The 7500-nt window shown below is 57.0% G+C and overlaps 10 non-coding genes across 10 annotated transcripts in view; all 10 read right to left on the reverse strand.

The window, feature by feature from the left end:
• The window catches only part of LOC140412154 (5S ribosomal RNA), a 119-nt gene extending 71 nt beyond the window's left edge, over nt 1-48 (reverse strand). Inside the window, exon 1 of the ribosomal RNA XR_011941359.1 lies at nt 1-48. This exon is cut by the window's left edge and continues 71 nt beyond it. This is a non-coding gene — a ribosomal RNA (5S ribosomal RNA).
• A 694-nt stretch (nt 49-742) lies between these two features.
• On the reverse strand, nt 743-861 carry LOC140413901 (5S ribosomal RNA). The gene has a single exon (XR_011943052.1). It is a non-coding gene; the product is annotated as a 5S ribosomal RNA (ribosomal RNA).
• A 690-nt stretch (nt 862-1551) lies between these two features.
• Nucleotides 1552-1670, reverse strand: LOC140412155 (5S ribosomal RNA). The gene has a single exon (XR_011941360.1). It is a non-coding gene; the product is annotated as a 5S ribosomal RNA (ribosomal RNA).
• Nucleotides 1671-2364: 694 nt separating this feature from the next.
• On the reverse strand, nt 2365-2483 carry LOC140414529 (5S ribosomal RNA). Its single transcript, XR_011943666.1, has one exon. It is a non-coding gene; the product is annotated as a 5S ribosomal RNA (ribosomal RNA).
• A 694-nt stretch (nt 2484-3177) lies between these two features.
• LOC140414241 (5S ribosomal RNA) lies at nt 3178-3296 on the reverse strand. Its single transcript, XR_011943382.1, has one exon. It is a non-coding gene; the product is annotated as a 5S ribosomal RNA (ribosomal RNA).
• A 690-nt stretch (nt 3297-3986) lies between these two features.
• Nucleotides 3987-4105, reverse strand: LOC140412156 (5S ribosomal RNA). Its single transcript, XR_011941361.1, has one exon. It is a non-coding gene; the product is annotated as a 5S ribosomal RNA (ribosomal RNA).
• Nucleotides 4106-4799: 694 nt separating this feature from the next.
• Nucleotides 4800-4918, reverse strand: LOC140413957 (5S ribosomal RNA). The gene has a single exon (XR_011943105.1). It is a non-coding gene; the product is annotated as a 5S ribosomal RNA (ribosomal RNA).
• A 690-nt stretch (nt 4919-5608) lies between these two features.
• LOC140412772 (5S ribosomal RNA) lies at nt 5609-5727 on the reverse strand. The gene has a single exon (XR_011941959.1). It is a non-coding gene; the product is annotated as a 5S ribosomal RNA (ribosomal RNA).
• A 694-nt stretch (nt 5728-6421) lies between these two features.
• Nucleotides 6422-6540, reverse strand: LOC140414531 (5S ribosomal RNA). Its single transcript, XR_011943669.1, has one exon. It is a non-coding gene; the product is annotated as a 5S ribosomal RNA (ribosomal RNA).
• A 694-nt stretch (nt 6541-7234) lies between these two features.
• LOC140412158 (5S ribosomal RNA) lies at nt 7235-7353 on the reverse strand. Its single transcript, XR_011941362.1, has one exon. It is a non-coding gene; the product is annotated as a 5S ribosomal RNA (ribosomal RNA).
• Between the last annotated feature and the right edge of the window lie 147 nt (nt 7354-7500).

A 7500-nucleotide genomic window follows, 5' to 3' on the forward strand; every position in this document is an offset into this window, starting at 1 on the left:
CCGAGATCAGACGAGATCGGGCGTTTTCAGACTAGTATGGCCGTAGGCATCTGCAGCACCGTCTTCTCGCCTATTCAAGCTGGCCACCCTAGCACCCTCGCCACTTCTTCTTTCCGGTTGTTTTCAATTTTCTCTCTCTCTTTTTCTACTTCTACTTCTACTTCTCCTCCTCTTTCTCTCCTTCTCCTGCTAATTCTAGCCTATATGCCTGATACTCGCTCCCCTTCATGCCGTCCCCACCTAGCTCTCTTTTTTCTTCTCCACCTCCCCAAGGAAAACTGCAAGCCCCGCCCACCTCACACCAGCCTGCCGCCTGCACGCTGCTGCCTTTCCACATTGCAACGCTGCGCACTTCTCTCAGCACAGCCAGCACAAGGGTCAGGCAGGCAATGCAAGCCAGCTCTCTCTTCCTTCGCTTTCCACACCAGCCCCAATGCCACAACTTGCATTCATGCGGCGCCTTCAGGCTAGGAGAGAGAACGTCCTGCCGACACACTGGCTTGCGGCCACACGGGCCAGCTGGCGGGCCCATCAAAGTGCAGCACGCCAAGGCACCCAACCGTGCTGCGTTGCAAAGGCCCGGCAAAGCTGCAGCAGCTGAATGGCCCGACCAAGCCGCCTGCCTGAGTTGAGCCCGCAGGCAAGTGTTGGGAGGAATGGCGAGGACGCAGAGAGCAGCAAAAGGTTGGCCTGCCTCTGGTGTGGAGAGTGCTTGGCGTGAGCAGTCTCTGCTGGCCGCAAAAGCCTACTGCACCTGGTATTCCCAGGCGGTCTCCCATCCAAGTACTAACCAGGCCTGAGTCTGCTTAGCTTCCAAGATCAGACGAGATCGGGCGTTTTCAGACTAGTATGGCCGTAGGCATCTGCAGCACCGTCTTCTCGCCTATTCAAGTTGGCCACCCTAGCACCCTCGCCACTTCTTCTTTCCGGTTGTTTTCAATTTTTTCTCTCTCTTTTTCTACTTCTACTTCTACTTCTCCTCCTCTTTCTCTCCTTCTCCTGCTAATTCTAGCCTATATGCCTGATACTCGCTCCCCTTCATGCCGTCCCCACCTAGCTCTCTTTTTTCTTCTCCACCTCCCCAAGGAAAACTGCAAGCCCCGCCCACCTCACACCATCCTGCCGCCTGCACGCTGCTGCCTTTCCACATTGCAACGCTGCGCACTTCTCTCAGCACAGCCAGCACAAGGGTCAGGCAGGCAATGCAAGCCAGCTCTCTTTTCCTTCGCTTTCCACACCAGCCCCAATGCCACAACTTGCATTCATGCGGCGCCTTCAGGCTAGGAGAACGTCCTGCCGACACACTGGCTTGCGGCCACACGGGCCAGCTGGCGGGCCCATCAAAGTGCAGCACGCCAAGGCACCCAACCGTGCTGCGTTGCAAAGGCCCGGCAAAGCTGCAGCAGCTGAATGGCCCGACCAAGCCGCCTGCCTGAGTTGAGCCCGCAGGCAAGTGTTGGGAGGAATGGCGAGGACGCAGAGAGCAGCAAAAGGTTGGCCTGCCTCTGGTGTGGAGAGTGCTTGGCGTGAGCAGTCTCTGCTGGCCGCAAAAGCCTACTGCACCTGGTATTCCCAGGCGGTCTCCCATCCAAGTACTAACCAGGCCTGAGTCTGCTTAGCTTCCGAGATCAGACGAGATCGGGCGTTTTCAGACTAGTATGGCCGTAGGCATCTGCAGCACCGTCTTCTCGCCTATTCAAGTTGGCCACCCTAGCACCCTCGCCACTTCTTCTTTCCGGTTGTTTTCAATTTTCTCTCTCTCTTTTTCTACTTCTACTTCTACTTCTCCTCCTCTTTCTCTCCTTCTCCTGCTAATTCTAGCCTATATGCCTGATACTCGCTCCCCTTCATGCCGTCCCCACCTAGCTCTCTTTTTTCTTCTCCACCTCCCCAAGGAAAACTGCAAGCCCCGCCCACCTCACACCAGCCTGCCGCCTGCACGCTGCTGCCTTTCCACATTGCAACGCTGCGCACTTCTCTCAGCACAGCCAGCACAAGGGTCAGGCAGGCAATGCAAGCCAGCTCTCTCTTCCTTCGCTTTCCACACCAGCCCCAATGCCACAACTTGCATTCATGCGGCGCCTTCAGGCTAGGAGAGAGAACGTCCTGCCGACACACTGGCTTGCGGCCACACGGGCCAGCTGGCGGGCCCATCAAAGTGCAGCACGCCAAGGCACCCAACCGTGCTGCGTTGCAAAGGCCCGGCAAAGCTGCAGCAGCTGAATGGCCCGACCAAGCCGCCTGCCTGAGTTGAGCCCGCAGGCAAGTGTTGGGAGGAATGGCGAGGACGCAGAGAGCAGCAAAAGGTTGGCCTGCCTCTGGTGTGGAGAGTGCTTGGCGTGAGCAGTCACTGCTGGCCGCAAAAGCCTACTGCACCTGGTATTCCCAGGCGGTCTCCCATCCAAGTACTAACCAGGCCTGAGTCTGCTTAGCTTCCGAGATCAGACGAGATCGGGCGTTTTCAGACTAGTATGGCCGGAGGCATCTGCAGCACCGTCTTCTCGCCTATTCAAGCTGGCCACCCTAGCACCCTCGCCACTTCTTCTTTCCGGTTGTTTTCAATTTTTTCTCTCTCTTTTTCTACTTCTACTTCTACTTCTCCTCCTCTTTCTCTCCTTCTCCTGCTAATTCTAGCCTATATGCCTGATACTCGCTCCCCTTCATGCCATCCCCACCGAGCTCTCTTTTTTCTTCTCCACCTCCTCAAGGAAAACTGCAAGCCCCGCCTACCTCACACCAGCCTGCCGCCTGCACGCTGCTGCCTTTCCACATTGCAATGCTGCGCACTTCTCTCAGCACAGCCAGCACAAGGGTCAGGCAGGCAATGCAAGCCAGCTCTCTCTTCCTTCGCTTTCCACACCAGCCCCAATGCCACAACTTGCATTCATGCGGCGCCTTCAGGCTAGGAGAGAGAACGTCCTGCCGACACACTGGCTTGCGGCCACACGGGCCAGCTGGCGTGCCCATCAAAGTGCAGCACGCCAAGGCACACAACCGTGCTGCGTTGCAAAGGCCCGGCAAAGCTGCAGCAGCTGAATGGCCCGACCAAGCCGCCTGCCTGAGTTGAGCCCGCAGGCAAGTGTTGGGAGGAATGGCGAGGACGCAGAGAGCAGCAAAAGGTTGGCCTGCCTCTGGTGTGGAGAGTGCTTGGCGTGAGCAGTCACTGCTGGCCGCAAAAGCCTACTGCACCTGGTATTCCCAGGCGGTCTCCCATCCAAGTACTAACCAGGCCTGAGTCTGCTTAGTTTCCGAGATCAGACGAGATCGGGCGTTTTCAGACTAGTATGGCCGTAGGCATCTGCAGCACCGTCTTCTCGCCTATTCAAGCTGGCCACCCTAGCACCCTCGCCACTTCTTCTTTCCGGTTGTTTTCAATTTTTTCTCTCTCTTTTTCTACTTCTACTTCTACTTCTCCTCCTCTTTCTCTCCTTCTCCTGCTAATTCTAGCCTATATGCCTGATACTCGCTCCCCTTCATGCCGTCCCCACCTAGCTCTCTTTTTTCTTCTCCACCTCCCCAAGGAAAACTGCAAGCCCCGCCCACCTCACACCAGCCTGCCGCCTGCACGCTGCTGCCTTTCCACATTGCAACGCTGCGCACTTCTCTCAGCACAGCCAGCACAAGGGTCAGGCAGGCAATGCAAGCCAGCTCTCTCTTCCTTCGCTTTCCACACCAGCCCCAATGCCACAACTTGCATTCATGCGGCGCCTTCAGGCTAGGAGAACGTCCTGCCGACACACTGGCTTGCGGCCACACGGGCCAGCTGGCGGGCCCATCAAAGTGCAGCACGCCAAGGCACACAACCGTGCTGCGTTGCAAAGGCCCGGCAAAGCTGCAGCAGCTGAATGGCCCGACCAAGCCGCCTGCCTGAGTTGAGCCCGCAGGCAAGTGTTGGGAGGAATGGCGAGGACGCAGAGAGCAGCAAAAGGTTGGCCTGCCTCTGGTGTGGAGAGTGCTTGGCGTGAGCAGTCTCTGCTGGCCGCAAAAGCCTACTGCACCTGGTATTCCCAGGCGGTCTCCCATCCAAGTACTAACCAGGCCTGAGTCTGCTTAGCTTCCGAGATCAGACGAGATCGGGCGTTTTCAGACTAGTATGGCCGTAGGCATCTGCAGCACCGTCTTCTCGCCTATTCAAGCTGGCCACCCTAGCACCCTCGCCACTTCTTCTTTCCGGTTGTTTTCAATTTTCTCTCTCTCTTTTTCTACTTCTACTTCTACTTCTCCTCCTCTTTCTCTCCTTCTCCTGCTAATTCTAGCCTATATGCCTGATACTCGCTCCCCTTCATGCCGTCCCCACCTAGCTCTCTTTTTTCTTCTCCACCTCCCCAAGGAAAACTGCAAGCCCCGCCCACCTCACACCAGCCTGCCGCCTGCACGCTGCTGCCTTTCCACATTGCAACGCTGCGCACTTCTCTCAGCACAGCCAGCACAAGGGTCAGGCAGGCAATGCAAGCCAGCTCTCTCTTCCTTCGCTTTCCACACCAGCCCCAATGCCACAACTTGCATTCATGCGGCGCCTTCAGGCTAGGAGAGAGAACGTCCTGCCGACACACTGGCTTGCGGCCACACGGGCCAGCTGGCGGGCCCATCAAAGTGCAGCACGCCAAGGCACCCAACCGTGCTGCGTTGCAAAGGCCCGGCAAAGCTGCAGCAGCTGAATGGCCCGACCAAGCCGCCTGCCTGAGTTGAGCCCGCAGGCAAGTGTTGGGAGGAATGGCGAGGACGCAGAGAGCAGCAAAAGGTTGGCCTGCCTCTGGTGTGGAGAGTGCTTGGCGTGAGCAGTCTCTGCTGGCCGCAAAAGCCTACTGCACCTGGTATTCCCAGGCGGTCTCCCATCCAAGTACTAACCAGGCCTGAGTCTGCTTAGCTTCCGAAATCAGACGAGATCGGGCGTTTTCAGACTAGTATGGCCGTAGGCATCTGCAGCACCGTCTTCTCGCCTATTCAAGTTGGCCACCCTAGCACCCTCGCCACTTCTTCTTTCCGGTTGTTTTCAATTTTTTCTCTCTCTTTTTCTACTTCTACTTCTACTTCTCCTCCTCTTTCTCTCCTTCTCCTGCTAATTCTAGCCTATATGCCTGATACTCGCTCCCCTTCATGCCGTCCCCACCTAGCTCTCTTTTTTCTTCTCCACCTCCCCAAGGAAAACTGCAAGCCCCGCCCACCTCACACCATCCTGCCGCCTGCACGCTGCTGCCTTTCCACATTGCAACGCTGCGCACTTCTCTCAGCACAGCCAGCACAAGGGTCAGGCAGGCAATGCAAGCCAGCTCTCTCTTCCTTCGCTTTCCACACCAGCCCCAATGCCACAACTTGCATTCATGCGGCGCCTTCAGGCTAGGAGAACGTCCTGCCGACACACTGGCTTGCGGCCACACGGGCCAGCTGGCGGGCCCATCAAAGTGCAGCACGCCAAGGCACCCAACCGTGCTGCGTTGCAAAGGCCCGGCAAAGCTGCAGCAGCTGAATGGCCCGACCAAGCCGCCTGCCTGAGTTGAGCCCGCAGGCAAGTGTTGGGAGGAATGGCGAGGACGCAGAGAGCAGCAAAAGGTTGGCCTGCCTCTGGTGTGGAGAGTGCTTGGCGTGAGCAGTCTCTGCTGGCCGCAAAAGCCTACTGCACCTGGTATTCCCAGGCGGTCTCCCATCCAAGTACTAACCAGGCCTGAGTCTGCTTAGCTTCCGAGATCAGACGAGATCGGGTGTTTTCAGACTAGTATGGCCGTAGGCATCTGCAGCACCGTCTTCTCGCCTATTCAAGTTGGCCACCCTAGCACCCTCGCCACTTCTTCTTTCCGGTTGTTTTCAATTTTCTCTCTCTCTTTTTCTACTTCTACTTCTACTTCTCCTCCTCTTTCTCTCCTTCTCCTGCTAATTCTAGCCTATATGCCTGATACTCGCTCCCCTTCATGCCGTCCCCACCTAGCTCTCTTTTTTCTTCTCCACCTCCCCAAGGAAAACTGCAAGCCCCGCCCACCTCACACCAGCCTGCCGCCTGCACGCTGCTGCCTTTCCACATTGCAACGCTGCGCACTTCTCTCAGCACAGCCAGCACAAGGGTCAGGCAGGCAATGCAAGCCAGCTCTCTCTTCCTTCGCTTTCCACACCAGCCCCAATGCCACAACTTGCATTCATGCGGCGCCTTCAGGCTAGGAGAGAGAACGTCCTGCCGACACACTGGCTTGCGGCCACACGGGCCAGCTGGCGGGCCCATCAAAGTGCAGCACGCCAAGGCACCCAACCGTGCTGCGTTGCAAAGGCCCGGCAAAGCTGCAGCAGCTGAATGGCCCGACCAAGCCGCCTGCCTGAGTTGAGCCCGCAGGCAAGTGTTGGGAGGAATGGCGAGGACGCAGAGAGCAGCAAAAGGTTGGCCTGCCTCTGGTGTGGAGAGTGCTTGGCGTGAGCAGTCTCTGCTGGCCGCAAAAGCCTACTGCACCTGGTATTCCCAGGCGGTCTCCCATCCAAGTACTAACCAGGCCTGAGTCTGCTTAGCTTCCGAGATCAGACGAGATCGGGCGTTTTCAGACTAGTATGGCCGGAGGCATCTGCAGCACCGTCTTCTCGCCTATTCAAGCTGGCCACCCTAGCACCCTCGCCACTTCTTCTTTCCGGTTGTTTTCAATTTTTTCTCTCTCTTTTTCTACTTCTACTTCTACTTCTCCTCCTCTTTCTCTCCTTCTCCTGCTAATTCTAGCCTATATGCCTGATACTCGCTCCCCTTCATGCCATCCCCACCGAGCTCTCTTTTTTCTTCTCCACCTCCTCAAGGAAAACTGCAAGCCCCGCCTACCTCACACCAGCCTGCCGCCTGCACGCTGCTGCCTTTCCACATTGCAATGCTGCGCACTTCTCTCAGCACAGCCAGCACAAGGGTCAGGCAGGCAATGCAAGCCAGCTCTCTCTTCCTTCGCTTTCCACACCAGCCCCAATGCCACAACTTGCATTCATGCGGCGCCTTCAGGCTAGGAGAGAGAACGTCCTGCCGACACACTGGCTTGCGGCCACACGGGCCAGCTGGCGTGCCCATCAAAGTGCAGCACGCCAAGGCACACAACCGTGCTGCGTTGCAAAGGCCCGGCAAAGCTGCAGCAGCTGAATGGCCCGACCAAGCCGCCTGCCTGAGTTGAGCCCGCAGGCAAGTGTTGGGAGGAATGGCGAGGACGCAGAGAGCAGCAAAAGGTTGGCCTGCCTCTGGTGTGGAGAGTGCTTGGCGTGAGCAGTCACTGCTGGCCGCAAAAGCCTACTGCACCTGGTATTCCCAGGCGGTCTCCCATCCAAGTACTAACCAGGCCTGAGTCTGCTTAGCTTCCGAGATCAGACGAGATCGGGCGTTTTCAGACTAGTATGGCCGTAGGCATCTGCAGCACCGTCTTCTCGCCTATTCAAGCTGGCCACCCTAGCACCCTCGCCACTTCTTCTTTCCGGTTGTTTTCAATTTTTTCTCTCTCTTTTTCTACTTCTACTTCTACTTCTCCTCCTCTTTCTCTCCTTCTCCTGCTAATT

The sequence above is a fragment of the Scyliorhinus torazame genome, chromosome 4 (assembly GCF_047496885.1).
Source record: "Scyliorhinus torazame isolate Kashiwa2021f chromosome 4, sScyTor2.1, whole genome shotgun sequence".
Taxonomy (NCBI): Eukaryota; Metazoa; Chordata; class Chondrichthyes; order Carcharhiniformes; family Scyliorhinidae; genus Scyliorhinus; species Scyliorhinus torazame.